This window comes from Sinohyriopsis cumingii, chromosome 10, assembly GCF_028554795.1.
Source record: "Sinohyriopsis cumingii isolate HCF-2022 chromosome 10, ASM2855479v2, whole genome shotgun sequence".
NCBI lineage: Eukaryota > Metazoa > Mollusca > Bivalvia > Unionida > Unionidae > Sinohyriopsis > Sinohyriopsis cumingii.
Window position 1 is genome coordinate 60,889,991 of NC_142970.1, and position 14,958 is coordinate 60,904,948.

The 14,958-nt window shown below is 35.4% G+C and overlaps 3 long non-coding RNA genes across 4 annotated transcripts; all 3 read right to left on the reverse strand.

Annotated features, from left to right (window-relative positions):
* Positions 1–59: 59 nt before the first annotated feature.
* Positions 60–2,477, reverse strand: LOC149790227 (uncharacterized). The gene is made up of 2 exons (XR_016424038.1): positions 1,131–2,477; positions 60–512 (listed from the first exon to the last, which is right to left on the reverse strand). It is a non-coding gene; the product is annotated as an uncharacterized LOC149790227 (long non-coding RNA).
* A 774-nt stretch (positions 2,478–3,251) lies between these two features.
* Positions 3,252–7,065, reverse strand: LOC149790228 (uncharacterized). Of its 2 annotated transcripts, none has more exons than XR_016423816.1 (3): positions 6,825–7,065; positions 4,853–4,926; positions 3,252–4,146 (listed from the first exon to the last, which is right to left on the reverse strand). It is a non-coding gene; the product is annotated as an uncharacterized LOC149790228 (long non-coding RNA). The 2 variants fall into 2 exon arrangements; XR_016423817.1 differs by having other exon boundaries at positions 6,839–7,059.
* Positions 7,066–8,642: 1,577 nt separating this feature from the next.
* Positions 8,643–12,495, reverse strand: LOC149790229 (uncharacterized). The gene is made up of 4 exons (XR_016424039.1): positions 12,329–12,495; positions 11,832–11,985; positions 11,550–11,684; positions 8,643–8,987 (listed from the first exon to the last, which is right to left on the reverse strand). It is a non-coding gene; the product is annotated as an uncharacterized LOC149790229 (long non-coding RNA).
* Positions 12,496–14,958: the final 2,463 nt, after the last annotated feature.

Below are 14,958 nucleotides of genomic sequence, written 5' to 3' on the forward strand. Positions count from 1 at the left end.
TATAGGTGGAATAGATAGAGATCTGAGCAGGTATATAGAAGAAACCAACACGAGCCCCCTTACATGTAAACAAACAATTTAATCAATTACATACAAACACTGTGAAAATTCATTACATCAGGAATGTACTCTGCTTTTAGAAATTTAACTTTCACCGAAATACAAAGAAAACGCAAATAGATCTAAATAAGATAGCCGATCTGTTACTGATAGGTTTAGTTCATCATAGGATCGAGTGAACAATCGAAGTCAACGTCTTGTACGATTTCATAACCTGCTCGTCCTCAGCCTGTTTTTGCTTCCTCTGTCGCTGTTCAGACCCTTGGATCTCGGGATGATACTTTCTACCACCCGTCTCAGGACACTCTCAAAATACTTCTTCAGAAATTAATACGTCGCAGGGTTGCGTCACAGGATTATATGTCTCACTACACTCTTCTCTATGCTTCTCTGTATAGGTCTCAGAATAACATCCCTCATTCGTCCCATACGTCTCTGGAGCTATTTTCTCCCTTTTAAATAAATATAAATAGAGACAACCTAAATTTCCCGTTATTTATGAAACAGTTAATTCTTCATTATTCTCCCTCGTTATCACATTTCACTATCAGTGCTAAACAGACGCTAAGGCTATCAATCGACTCCACATGTCCTATAATGACCCTAGTTAGTCAAATGGCTAATTCGTTACGCCTTGACCTTACACATTAACACATACGCGAGGCCTGGGGTTCTGAGCCAGCCTCAATTTACACAGTGAATAAATAGGATACATCACGTCAATCAATTACTAGATCATTTCCGTCAATACACACTTATTCTTAATCATACGTGAAATCTTCTAAATTCGGCGAAATCACACGGATTCTCGTAATCAAATTAACTAATGTAATGTATTAAATTCTTAGAACATAATTCTTATGCGAACAAGACGACAAATTCAACCAATTCGTCAAACTTATCTAAAGAAGATTAATGTACAACTTCCTATGCATAAACTCAACACAGTTATACTTCATAAAGCAAATTATTACACGAATGTAGAATAAAGATTCATGCAGATACAATTAAATAACTTCAGCAAAGCATTATATATGGCATCAACAAATTACATGGAATTGTCACACTACCTTTGCTTTCAACGTTCCTCCCTCCAATCTGTAAATTAGTTCGTCGGTTCCTTTCGACAAACGTCCCCTTTTTGGACAACAGTTTTACGGAAATTTCTTGCAAATTCCCGGAGTCGTAACCTTTGGGTCCCCTCTTGTAGGAAAAGCTTAGACTGATTAAAATTCGATGCGGGCGATATTAAAACCTATGAAATTTTGTGTTGAACACGCCCTCTCATTTAACGTAACCAATCAGAATCAAATATCTCTGCCGCCTTTTTCCAGAGGCGCCAAAGTCAGGGTCAACTTGACCTGGAAGTTTGAGTAACAGAGTTTCTGCGTTCTCTCAATTGTGACAACTTTACCATGAAAATGAAGTTTTCTTTGTCCTAAATTGTCCGGCTGGCTGCTGTATAAACAAATGTTTAATTAGGAACAGAATTCTCCCTCTAAAGGACATTACCGTACACGGTAGTATGGCGATATGATACGCGCCTGTCTCCATAAATCTAATTAATGGTTGTCTGGTCTCAACTAATGTATTCTTGTTAGATCGACATAAAATTTGCCACTTCACAATGTCCCTCAAATATCCTTCAAGTGCCCTTCCGGTGTTCAATACACATTGTTTCCAAAGTGCCTTTCCCATGTTAAACTCCCATTGTCCACAATTGCCTTTCCCTTGTTAAATTCCTTTTGTCCCACAAGTGTCACTCCCATATTAAATTATTTTGTCCTCAAGTAATATTTATGTCTCTCAAATTACACATTGTACTACTCTCTCTCTCTCTCTCTCTCTCTCTCTCTCTCTCTCTGCTTATATGAAGTTTGCATGTAATCAATGGACGCACAGACATGCGAAAATAGGTAAATAAACATATGAACACATTCCTCACCTTTCCGTTCAGGTAGAATTACTAGAAAAAAAGTTTTCATTACTTTGACTTTAAAAAGATAAAACTAATGCTGAATGTATTGTCGAATTAAAGAGACTGACTCATTGCTCATGCCAGAAATGTGTCTGATTCAGTATATATCTCTCTCACATTGTCAACGAAAGTACGACGATCAATTTTGTGTAACAGGATATACACTAGAAACCATATATATGTCTCCTTTTTAAAATTACAATGATCTGGTATTCTAGTTGGAAAAACCGGATGTCACAAGGTAGCAAAACATTCATTTGGTTTGAAGTTAAATAAATTGAAAACTATAAATCTATAAGTGAATAAATTTGACAAGGGCTTGCAGTTTCTTGTGTCCGTATGTAACTGTGTCTTCCTATAAACATGATTCTCTGCACACACAGGATTTTCCTGATAAATGGGTGTTACATCAGCTTCAGTATCTTACTAAATAAATAGTAAATTTGAATGCAGATCACAATATTAACCCCACCTTAGCAGATAATATGACCAGTTCATTTGTCAAGTAAACTGTATTTACAAAGTTTGCTGATCTATGTTGCATTTTAATACATTATAGAAATAGTCAGTATAAGTCTCTTATTTTAATTATTTTTATGATTTATGTTGAATATCCTGCTGCATGCAGGAAGTTAATAGTAGCTGAACACTGTAGATATACAGTTTAAGCACTACTAATCTGATATCCTGCTTATCTTACAGATGAATGCGTCATTTCATTTTGTGGGCATATCATATTTAGTACGTCATTTCCTTATTATTTACATTTTATAGTCTTTTAAATCTGTTAATTCACAAACGAATACCTTCTCTTGTAAAGAAGTAATCAATATTTACTAGTGCGGTGGGGTGTTTCTATGTAATTGCTCATCGTATCGCAAGGACATCGTGTCCTTTTCCTCGCTATAGGAAAGAAGTATTGTTTTTCTCCATGTCAAATGATGTGACGTGTTGTTGTAAAACCGCATAACAAGTTGTACCGTACCACATTTGTGAGTATACCAAAACGTTACACACAATGCCCAAGATTTTACTGCCTCCAATTCCCAGTAAATATCGTTCACTCCTCGTTTGCTAGGTACGTATACTTTGAAAATCGTTTTCTTCTTATTATACGAAATTATTCGTAATATCTCATTTTGACTGCATTTATTTTATCCATACTGTAACTGCATTTCGAGTCACAAAATAATAATAAAAACATAAAACCAGAAAGGATATATAACATGTATTTGACATAGTGTATGACATCACATAAACTGTACTTCTAAATACATTGTTTGTATACCAATTTCACGTTGTACTTCTAAATAGATTGTACAGTACACCGATTTCACATTGTACTTCTAAATAGATTGTACAGTACACCGATTTCACATTGTACTTAAATATATCGCTGCTTTCCGTCTATGAGACTGTTACATTGTACGGTAATCATAAAGGAAATTTCCGCATTTCTTATAAGTATATATTTATTGTAAAATGTGCCACTTTAACATTTACTATAACTTAAGTAATGTAAAGATTAAGATGCGTGTTATAGTTACATAGTTATTGAAATATGTCAGTTTCTTCCATTATAATATATTAAAAAGTTCCCTGAATATTATTCACTTTTATGTCTAAAGGTGTTTTTTGTTTTATTTGGTTACAACATGATTACGCAGAAAAGGTCGATTAATAGGAAATATAAAAGCGGATTTTACGATGGACTTAAATTCGTTTGAAAACATCATGGCCGATTTGACTGGTTGCCCACAAATCATCAGGTTTCATGTACCTAGTCAAAATCCATTGGGTGTGAATGATTCCCTCAGACGCGTAGTAGATACCAGTCCAACTTGTCGTGGACTGTGAGTTACCAAGAACGGCATTGTTCCACGCAACGGAAAATCCCACAATGTAGTCTTTTTTGTTAGGGCCAGCCATTGTGTATCTGCCTGCAAGTTCATACGAGGCTTTTGCCTGACCAACGGAACTGTTGTATTTGCCATTCAAAGAGCCCTCGTGACAAGTCGTAATTTCCATGGTAGAGCCCAGCTCATTTTGCCATTTGCCAGTCAAGCAGCAAGTATCGTCCAAACTGCTACAGGACTCGGTGCTGGCAGCTATAGATGATTAAAATAACATGAAAAACGTTTAGTGAAGAAGTCGAATTCCATGTGCATAAAACACTTATCCATTCAAATTATTTGACATTTATGGAAAACAATCCTTAGCCTCAATCCCCAACCCCAAAAGCGAGATCCAAATTCTAAAACTGCTGACACAATCTGTATCTACAAATATGTCAGCGACCCAAAATGTTTTTAGCTTTAACGATAAAGAAAGTATTCGACATTACATACTTACGTACACGCGGGGATGACAATAATAATAATAATAATAACAAACATTATTATAACTTGAAGTGTTAGAACTACAACAAGAGCATAACAAGATCACGTGACTGATAAGCGTGTAAGAAAGTCACGTGACGTATGGCAATATACGTTTGCGAAGAATAAAAAGCATTTCCAATAAACAGAAACTGATTAATAAGTCCATTGAGTTATTAACAATCGCCTATGTGTCCAATAATCGTATTCAGGAGAATCGCTTTGCACAGTTACAATGAAAGTTTGGCTACAATAGTTAGGTTTATGAAGTAATAAAGGTGTTACCTGTTCGTTAACTGGGATGTACGGAACATAATGACTGACATGATTCCATAACACACTTATCTAATACTCTAAGGCGACTTAATGGTACAAAAGAAACACTGTCGTAATTAAAGATACATATCTGAAGAAAGTAAATATGCGGAAGACTTACGATACGTAGCATCTGTGAATGTCAGGAATCCGCACAGACAGATCAAAATTACTGGTGTCACTGCCATACTGAACCTAAATAGAACCGTTAATACTGAGTGTGGAGAAAGAAACGACAGTAAAAAGCAAGAATTACATTTGTCTGTTTACACGTGTGGTAACGCCTATAAGAAAAGATAAAGAAATATTGCTGATTTACTAATTCCGATCTAGCAACCTGCATTATTTCATGGATGGAGACACTTACTTAACAACGTTATTTTACCGCTTTTAGTTAGATTTCGTAAGTATAGATTGCAGTATAATTAAAAAACAATATTTATTATATTAATGACATGTTATTTGGTATTGGCTGTGATGACTTCTGTGTTATATTTGCGAGAATCAAGGTACTGAGACTGAAACATAAATTATATATTTTACTTAGTTGAATTATGATGCGAAGTACATGCTTATCCAAAAAACTATGTTTTTATTGTTTTCATTCTGTATATAATGTATAAGGACTGACCATATAAACTGTATTTTATATGCTAAATATATGTTTTATTCAACTACTCTGTTTGTTTGTGTCATCCCCATCTATAGAAATTACTATCACTTACGTTTACCTGTGTTCAAATTTGTTCGAAATACATGGATATATATTTGGGGTAACGTCTCATTAGAGCGCAGACCATTAGAGCTTATCACACTAGAGCGCAAAAAGTATTTTTGTCCTACTAGAGCTAATCTTATTAGGGCGCATCCCATTAGAGCGCGAAGAACTAGTATCACTAGAGCGCAAACAATGAAGAACACATGTGTTAACTGTAACTTTATATTTATTTTATATATATTGTTTTATTCATATAATATCGTGTTTGTGCTAGGAATGACCACTTTATATATTTTAATTTGCATTACATTTTTTATCTACTTGTTTATTTGCGTACAAAAAGAATAAACCGGTGTAAGGTATAATAGTTGTATAAAATTATGTGTATTGATGGTTCTCTGGTTTCTGTCTAGTAATTATTTTCTAACAGTGACGAGACCGCCGTTTTTTTGTACATATTATAATATATATATAAATAACATCAAACGTGATGACAATTCAATTTTGTTGAACTTAATTTTTTTCTCCGCGCCCTATTGTGAATGCGCTCTAGTGAGATTTTTAGCTCCCTAATGGGATTAGCCCTAATGAGAAAGAAAAAAATTTCAGCGCCTCACTGAGCGGCGCTTAGATAGGATGCGCTCTAATGAGACCAAACCACGTGTGGACGCCGTATTTGCTATTTGCATGCAAATGCAGCCAAATGTGCAAGGTTGTATTTAACTAGCTTGTCACGCACGATTTGAAAGCGTGTACCTATAAGCACCCAAGTGAAACTAACTGTCGAATCTTTGATATATTTACACAGCAACAATAAAAAGGGGGTGTACTGTCCGTCCGTCTGTGTCAGCCTTGGAATTAGGGCATTGGAATTAAATTTTAAGACATTCTCTAGGGAGCCTTACAATAACGTGATAGCGAACAGACAAGATCGTAGGGTCGAGAAAGGTTTTTGTGCAGAAAGAAACTCCACTTTCTTCTCAGAATCGGTACAAAATCGAGTTTCAAAACTAAGGGTCATAAGCCGTCACGATAGCAATGGTATCGTGAATAGCGAGGATCTAAAATTTAGAATTTGCCGTACATAAATTTTCTTTGAGCTAACAAATTAATATGTCACATGGAAATCATACAGGGACGTCATGGGGGGGGGGGGGGAGGGGCAGGGGGCATTACTCACCCCCGAATTTGCATGTGCTGTAAAATTGCTGTAGCCTATATACGAAAATTAACAAGCCCGTCAAGTTTTGCCCCTACCTCCCCGAAAAATGTTGAAATGACATCCCTGAAATCATATTGTGTAAATAATATATATTCCTAATTGTGCCTCAGTTTGAAAGATCAGAAATAAATAAAAATGTATAAAATGCCTTACCTGGAGGGATATACCTCGAGATAGGTCCACTTAAAAGGTATTAGGGAGCGAGTTAAATCCGTCAATCTTACACAGTAGATTTGTCGGCTGATTTGTTTTTATATTGTCTGCTTTGGGACTATCTTATTCTAACTAGGGTAGACGGGAGAAAAGCTGGAATTTGTGTTGACATATTTTAGCATAATAATTCCCCAAAGAATATTTGTAAACTATGATTAAAACATTGACTTTTTTACGACAATCATCATCATCTCCTTGTTTGTGATCCTATGAAATAATAACGTGAAACGTTTGCCTTACCCCTAACAATTCTATGGTCGATCTTATTAACAGCATACGCTGTCTCTAGTAAGAAAATATATATGTACACACACTTAATAATTTGCTCCCGGATCTACCTTGCATACAAGGCTTTAATCAGATGACTGTGTCCCTATTTAGATGCATTTCTCCATATCATAATATCATGCTATATGTCTGCGGCAAGATGCCCCAATGCTTTGTTGTTGTTGTAGGGTTTAACGCCATTTTTCAGCACACGATAGGCTATACATGGTGGCCAGTATTAATGGTGGAGGAAGAACCCGGGAAAACCCCGGAAAGAACCACCGACCCACGAGAAGCTACTGGCAAGCTTTCTCACATACCCACATTGTCTGAATCCAAGACTCGAACCCACGCAGACAGAGGTGAGATGGCAATGATCCATAACGGAGAGCACTTTAGACCACTCGGCCACTCGGGGTCCCCGCCCCAATGCTAGACATCACTATAAACTGTCACACTGCATACATCGTAGCGATATGACTGAAAAATTGTTAAAACTACGTTAAAAATCATAATCACATCACACCATATCATAATATGTATTTACTGCACACCCTTTTATGCTTACATGGATGATCTAGCATCGGATATTGCACACCCAGACCGAAACTTCTTAGATGCTTTCCTTGACGTCGGAATCGATTTTTAAAAAAAATCATCAAATCGTTTTCAAGTCAATCACATTGTAAAGCTAAAGAATATTTTGGAAGCATAAAGATGGGTGTAAGCAAATAATATTCAACAGCACTCGTGCTTCGTCCATAGTCCGGGAAAAGAATTCGTTTGATATGGTTTATGTAAACGTCTTGACATGCAGGATTCTTAAAAGCTTTAGCCTAGATTTAGTACATTTTCTGCCTCCATTAATCATCACTTCACATGAATATCCAACAACTGGACCTGCTTCCTTTCCTGTCGCATACAGCATTGCACCAGAGTAGTGAATTGGCACACTATTGCACGGTTCTCATCGACATTCATGTATAGCGAGCGTCTAACCTGACCCGAGTGAACCATATGACGTCATATTGGAATTTCCAGGTTTTAAATATATTTTTTTTTTCTCTCTAATCTGTTTCTATTAAAGTAAAAGTAATGTGATAGAATCTCAAATGGAAGGAAAGCTGGAATTGACAACAAACATTGTAAGGTTCTCATCGACATTGTTGTTTATCGAGAGTCTAACATAACTTAATTGAACTTTGTGATTTCATATAAGAATTTCCAGTTTTTAAATATTGTTTCTTCTTTTTACTATCTAATATACTTCGATTTAAGTAAAAATAATGTGATAGAATCTCAAATGGGTGGAAAGCTGAAAATTATTCCAGTAGTTTAATAAATTCAGTATTAAATCATTGCCCATTCGAGATCCTCTTTAACGACAGTATTGCGTTCTCTATACGCATCTGGCAATATTCCGCTGAATCGTCAAAAACAGCCATCCCTTTTCGCAATTGTAATAAATAAACTCTTATATTTTTGGTCAATTCAAATTTATTAAATCCGTCGACTAGACATGCAAGTGACAATTACTATTTATTTAGTTTCATTAATTTCGTTTGAAATGAGCGCCCGTATAAGATCTACGAACTTAAAACAAGTCATACCAACAAGCATTAGAGTGTCGAAAGTGTACGCAAATATAACCATTCTACCCTTGTGTGTTGATGATCCTAAATCAATGATCAATGTCCACTCATTAATCATTAGCGACGTATGAAAATAACGATAAAGAGTATTAATAATCCTCATTTTCGAAATGAATGTAATATGTACACAATTTCATCGCAATCCTTTCTGCTTTCCGTCCCAAGGGATAAAACACGCAGAAATCTGAAGTGAGAGAGAAAAATAAATTGAGCTGGATGAAAACCTTGAAACTGAACTTACGCCACGTAACCTACAAGAATATGGTTCGTCGTAATGTTATGTGTACACTCTCCCTGGGATTTATCTAGATAGTTATATAATCAATGATACAAAGTTGCAATAGGCTGTCGACATTCTTTGTTACAAGGCACGCATACTGTAATGTATTTAATGCTTTATTGTTGTTGTTGTTTCCTACACCTGTGATAATGTTCTAAAACTCGATTATTATTAAATATGAAAATGTCCAAGGTAGCCCCCCACCCTCTCTCTCTCTCTCTCTCTCTCTCTCTCTCTCTCTCTCTCTCTCTTTGTACCAATGTAGCAAAGTACGGGCGAATATCCATGAAAAGACGAACGAAGAGGATTTTCCTTTGAGTTTTCCCTTGTGTCATACGACATTGTCTCTTGACCTATGAATGACGGTAAGAGTCAAGTCAAACCAATGGAAGGAAGAGTGAAGGCGACACAAAGATAAAGACAAACAATTTTATGGTCGGTAGTAATGTTAATTAAAGCAGAATAATGAATTTGATAAACTGCAAATGCATTAAACATTTTAATTACCTCTTGTTGGTTCGTCATTTAGCTTAGTTTCCACGCCACACTTACTTCCATGCGCAGGTACGTGAATGACTGACCGTTCAGTGCTTGAAGTGCTCTACTTTCTTCATCAAAGCAATCTTTTATGTTTAAATCATACGTGTGTCTTATATTGCTTTAATCAATGTGCATAACAATAGAAACTCGAAAAAGAAAACAATCAATTTATCAATATGCAAAGGGGATTGTGAATCGCCACAAGAGGTATAGAACTATATTTTGTAGCAGACACATTCGGCAGGGATATGAGAAAGGACACATACGTGTATTTGCACGTGATATAAATAAAATATATGTATAGTATGCACGCTGTATCAATGAGATACAACTCGTTGTATAAAATTTTAATTAAAAGTAAAGTAGGCAAGCCTAGTTTCCTTTCAATGAAATATTTATTCCTCATCCTGTTATATCACTGATACAGCCTACACACTATGTATAGTTATGAATATATATATATATATATATATATATATATATATATATATATATATATATATATATATATATATATATATTCCATAGAGCTGCTAATAAGAATGCGCAATGTTAAAATATATTACAATGTTGCTCCATTTGCCCGGTTTAGTAATTCAAAAGAAACCTTGGTTTTATTATCAAACGTGTTCATTGTTAGATTGTATATGTCTTCCCACGGGAAGCAAAGCTTTACTAATATACGTGTGCATTTTCAGATTATTTATTCCTTCATTCCGGGAGCAGGGTTTTATTTTTATTCGTATGCATTTTTAGAGCATTTACGTCTTTCTACAGGGAGCAGGTTTTTATTACTATACGTGTGTATTTTTAGAGCATGTACGTCTTTCTACAGGAAACAGAGTTTTATTACTACACGTTGCATTGTTAGATTATTTAGGTCGGTTCCGGTCAAAAAGGACCTGTACCAAAAACGCCCACTGTTGTATATAAACAAGGACAGAATTTTCTGTAAAATCAACTTGTCTTCTTGTAATTTGTTAAACCAGTCCCCAAACCTGTATTGATACAGGGCTCGTATCGTTTTTACTATATAGTACAAGGGACAACAATTTCTCATTTCAACTCTTAGATTCAACAATTAGGACTACAAATTTGGCTTAACACGAATAGCAATCTGTTTTCTAGTCCAAGTATCCTCCGAATACTCCCACTTCATTTTTCATATTTGGACATTTAGTTAGGGGTGTGGGGTCATTGCAACTGCATATCGAAAATTTTGTATGGTAGTCGCTTACCAGCGGGCCTAGAAAATTTAAATGTATGTTATATCGACTCATATCTGCATGAACTCGATAGAAAAATTATTTATTTTCTCGGAAATGTTAAGTATTATAATCATTATGTCGTTAACACTCTGACAGACAAGACGAAACTACCGCGTAGATGAAACATGACCCAGTACTCGCCATTTGCATTACTAGTCGCAGGACTTCACAAATCTCAAATGACGACATCGGAAGTCCAGTATTCACGTGATATCAACAACAAACTCCTTTATAATGTTGTTGTACAGAAATTAGATTATCTTAAATGAAAGTCAGATACTTTTTGTAAAAAACCAGCAATATGGCCAGTATAATTTATCAAGCACAAAGCATATGCCAACGTAGTATTCGCGTGATACAACAAAACTCCAGAAGTTGTTCTCGGAATATATAAATATGGAGAATTTTGTATTCTTTCGTTTTTGTATTTTTATCACAACCAGTAAACAAATTTCATCTAAAGAAAATTTTTTGTTACTACAACATTTGAAAGTGTGGGTTGTTAGATTAAGATATCACGACATTGTCTCAACACAGAGAATATTTATTTTATTACTGTTTCTTCTATCTATCCAATATCTATCCAACAGACATGCTGGAAATGTCAACGAATTTTGTAACAGGTAGAGAGAAACAAAGCTTTAACATAATGGCTTACAGCCAGATAGTCTGACTTCGTTTTCCGGCTCATTAGACAAAACACAAGCGGCAACTGCTTCTGTGCGCCATTCCTTTCGATGAAGGCATGGGTGGATATGAGCTGACCCTGTTGTCTGAATGGCTCACCAAGGACCTGGAAGTTATAACCACCCTTATTAAACAAATGGACATGAAGGCTATTATTGCGTGCTATTATAAATTTAAAACCGACAAAGTCTGGATCTCAGCAATAACTGGTACTCGTACAGCAAAAACTAACGAATACAACGTAATGATTTACCTTAAATGTTCCATCCATGTACCACCGTTTGGCTTTTCGCAAAAGTCCTAACTGATATTCAGTTGCCAGCATGAAGTATCGCTCCTCATCCACTCTGATGTCTGCTACCAAGAACTCATGAGCGTTGATGAAGTCCTCATTCAGCTGTCAAAATCTGAACAAATAGATCATTGTTATTAATATCATTATTGTAATAAATTATTCATAACTTCATCCTCTCATAATGCACAATATGGATCAAAGTATAGCTTTGTTTGATGCATTTAAGTGTCCATATCACAGTGATTACTACAAGTTACAAATACAAAAATAAACATATTTAAACTAGCAAAATTTAATTACAAACTAGATATGACATTTTTTCAGCAAAAATTTTGATAGCAGACAGTAAGATTAATAAGCAAACATTTTACAAATGTAAAAGTCAATTAGTTTAAATTTTATAGTAAATTTATATCTAACTGCGGATTTGTCTGAGTTCTATATAAACCACAAACTTCAAAGTCCAACGTTCTTGGCTCTTCAGGACGTAGCTTTGCGCTGGTTCTATTAGCAACTCTTTTCAAAAGCGCCTTCTTTGGGAGAGAGACTTTGTCTGGTCCCGAACTGTCCAGAATAGCGTATTCTGCATTTTTCAAGGCTGGTGTGAATAGTTGCTCTCAAGCAGCACGTCTCACCTTTGAGAAAGAGGAAATGATGTAATGTCAAAGGAGGTAATGTCAAAGGAGGTAAACACAAGCGTATAATTGAACACTAAACATATATGGAAATTTCTTGCCTGTACCACTAAAGCCACTAGCATTATGAAAAGCACTTCGAAATTCACTCCACGATTATTGCCTTTAGTATCAACACTGTGTCAGGATTGAATATTTCAAGAATTTTCATTAGATGTAATATTTGTTCTTATAATTCAAATGTGCGTTGATCTTGTACAAATTATACGATTAGCTGCCAATGTAACATGCTATGCTGACAAAAGGTTACCTTGGTGTACACCTGTGCCTTTAGCTGACGGGCAGGGACAGCGGGGTGTGTGTGCTGAGCATAGCTTTGAACAAACAAGTTCCATTGCTGGCGTATTGTCACTGGACACTTCACGTTGAGACTTCTAGAAGTGCAACGCCACAAAGTAGAGTTTACGTTATCTCGCTGTAAAGACAAAAATGCATGCATGTCCTTGAACGGTCTTTTCCAATGAGGAAATGTAATAGAATTAAAGATTTGATATCACATACACACACACAAACACACTCTTGTAAAACCTACAAAACGGGAAGATATGATTTTTACCATCAAAATGGGGCCAATTTTATTGTAAAAAATTAAGGTCGAGAAAGATGTATGTTACAACGCATTTGATATATACGTCATTTTAATTGATTTGTGGTTGATTTTCAAGAAACACCCTATCACACTGGTTACCATCAGAACGGGGACACACAAATATTCAGTGTTAGAAATTATACAATCAATTAGGGGACATTCAATAAGTATGTATTTTGATTCTAAATGAGGATCAATTCAATCTAAATACTGCAGTAATCTCACCGCATGTACATAAGCTCACATCAATATTAATAAATTAAATTGAAATTATCATGTGGAATTGTTATATTATGTTTGTCGTATATTTAAAAAAAAAATTTGTCCAGGATTTCGAAGAAATTGAATTGTCAGAATTGAAAATAAATCATATGTATTTGTCTATGTTTACATAAATGATTTAAATACCGTTAGTTCTTCGTGATGACATGCTCAGCATTAAGAGGCTAGTGTTAGGACTGGTCGGCCTGGTGTCAGGATAATGTGACTGGGTGGGACATCATGCTACATGTCTGCGGCATGATGCGACAGTTCTAGACATCACTATAAACTGTCACAATGCAGACATCGCAGCAATATGACTGAAAAATTGTTAAAGCTACGTTAAAAATCCAAAACACACACACACACACACACACTCTTGATGCCATCTACGGTGAGTAATTCGGAAGCAAAGTGTGCAATCCGACAGCAAAACAGGTTGAAATTTTACCAGCAAGGATATTCCTAAAATAAATAATTTATTGTATAACCTTCTTAGATAAATGTGTTCGATTCATACTCTGTAGGATGTAAAGTTGAAACATGCAGAGGACAAAACAGTCATACGAAATTTAATTGAACACATGAAGTTAAAGATCACCATCATTAGCAGAGAATTGTCTTAATTGTCTTAAATAAAGAGAATTTTCTTAACTAAAGAACTGTTTCTTATTTTTGTGCCCTGTGCTGTAACAGTCAGCAATAGACAAAAGTCTCATTGATAACTGTATTGTCAATGGCCTGCAACGTCTTTTTTATGTTTCATTGTAGTTTTTGTGACTTAAAGAAAAGGTCGAGTAAGTAAGAATACTAAATGTGTTTGCTCGTGCTCCCCTATTTCCAATTGAAGTTTTTCCACATAGAGGTTAATTTAAGCATTACGATTGTTTCACATACTATGCTGACTGTAACCAATTCTAAAGGTAAAACGCATACATGTTATCAAATATGGTTGATATTGGTTGCAATATTGTATATTACCTTTATAGCTTAAGCATAGTCTTATTAATATGAAACTTTATGAATATATTTAAAAGTGTACTTACCAGTGCTGCACGCGCGATGTTGCCAAAACCCACACATACCACAAGCAATCGCATGCTCTCGTGGCCCAACTTCCCTTATCAGTTGTTTGTTATTATGTCTCCACGTGTTTTGTATGTTTTACTTTGTTGATTATATAATTTAACATCATCGTCATGAATGATTTTCAACAAATCAAGAACAAATTTTATTGCATAACGAATTGGTGGAAAAAGGCTTGGGCAGTAGGCCTGACCCAACTCAGTGTCGACAATACTGTTTACATTTCAACTCTGTTAACCGTAACTATAATCCGGAATGTTTACAGGATGCATTAACAAATTTTAGTGTTTATTTTCCCTTATGTAATGTCATTCATATTGGAGTTATTGCCCATTACAACAATTTTCCTTTTCGTTATCTTATTAAACTGGCCCATACTGCTTTTATAACAGCATAACATTTATTTGGAACAGAGCGCACATAAACAACCGGTGACATGAACTGCATGTAGGCC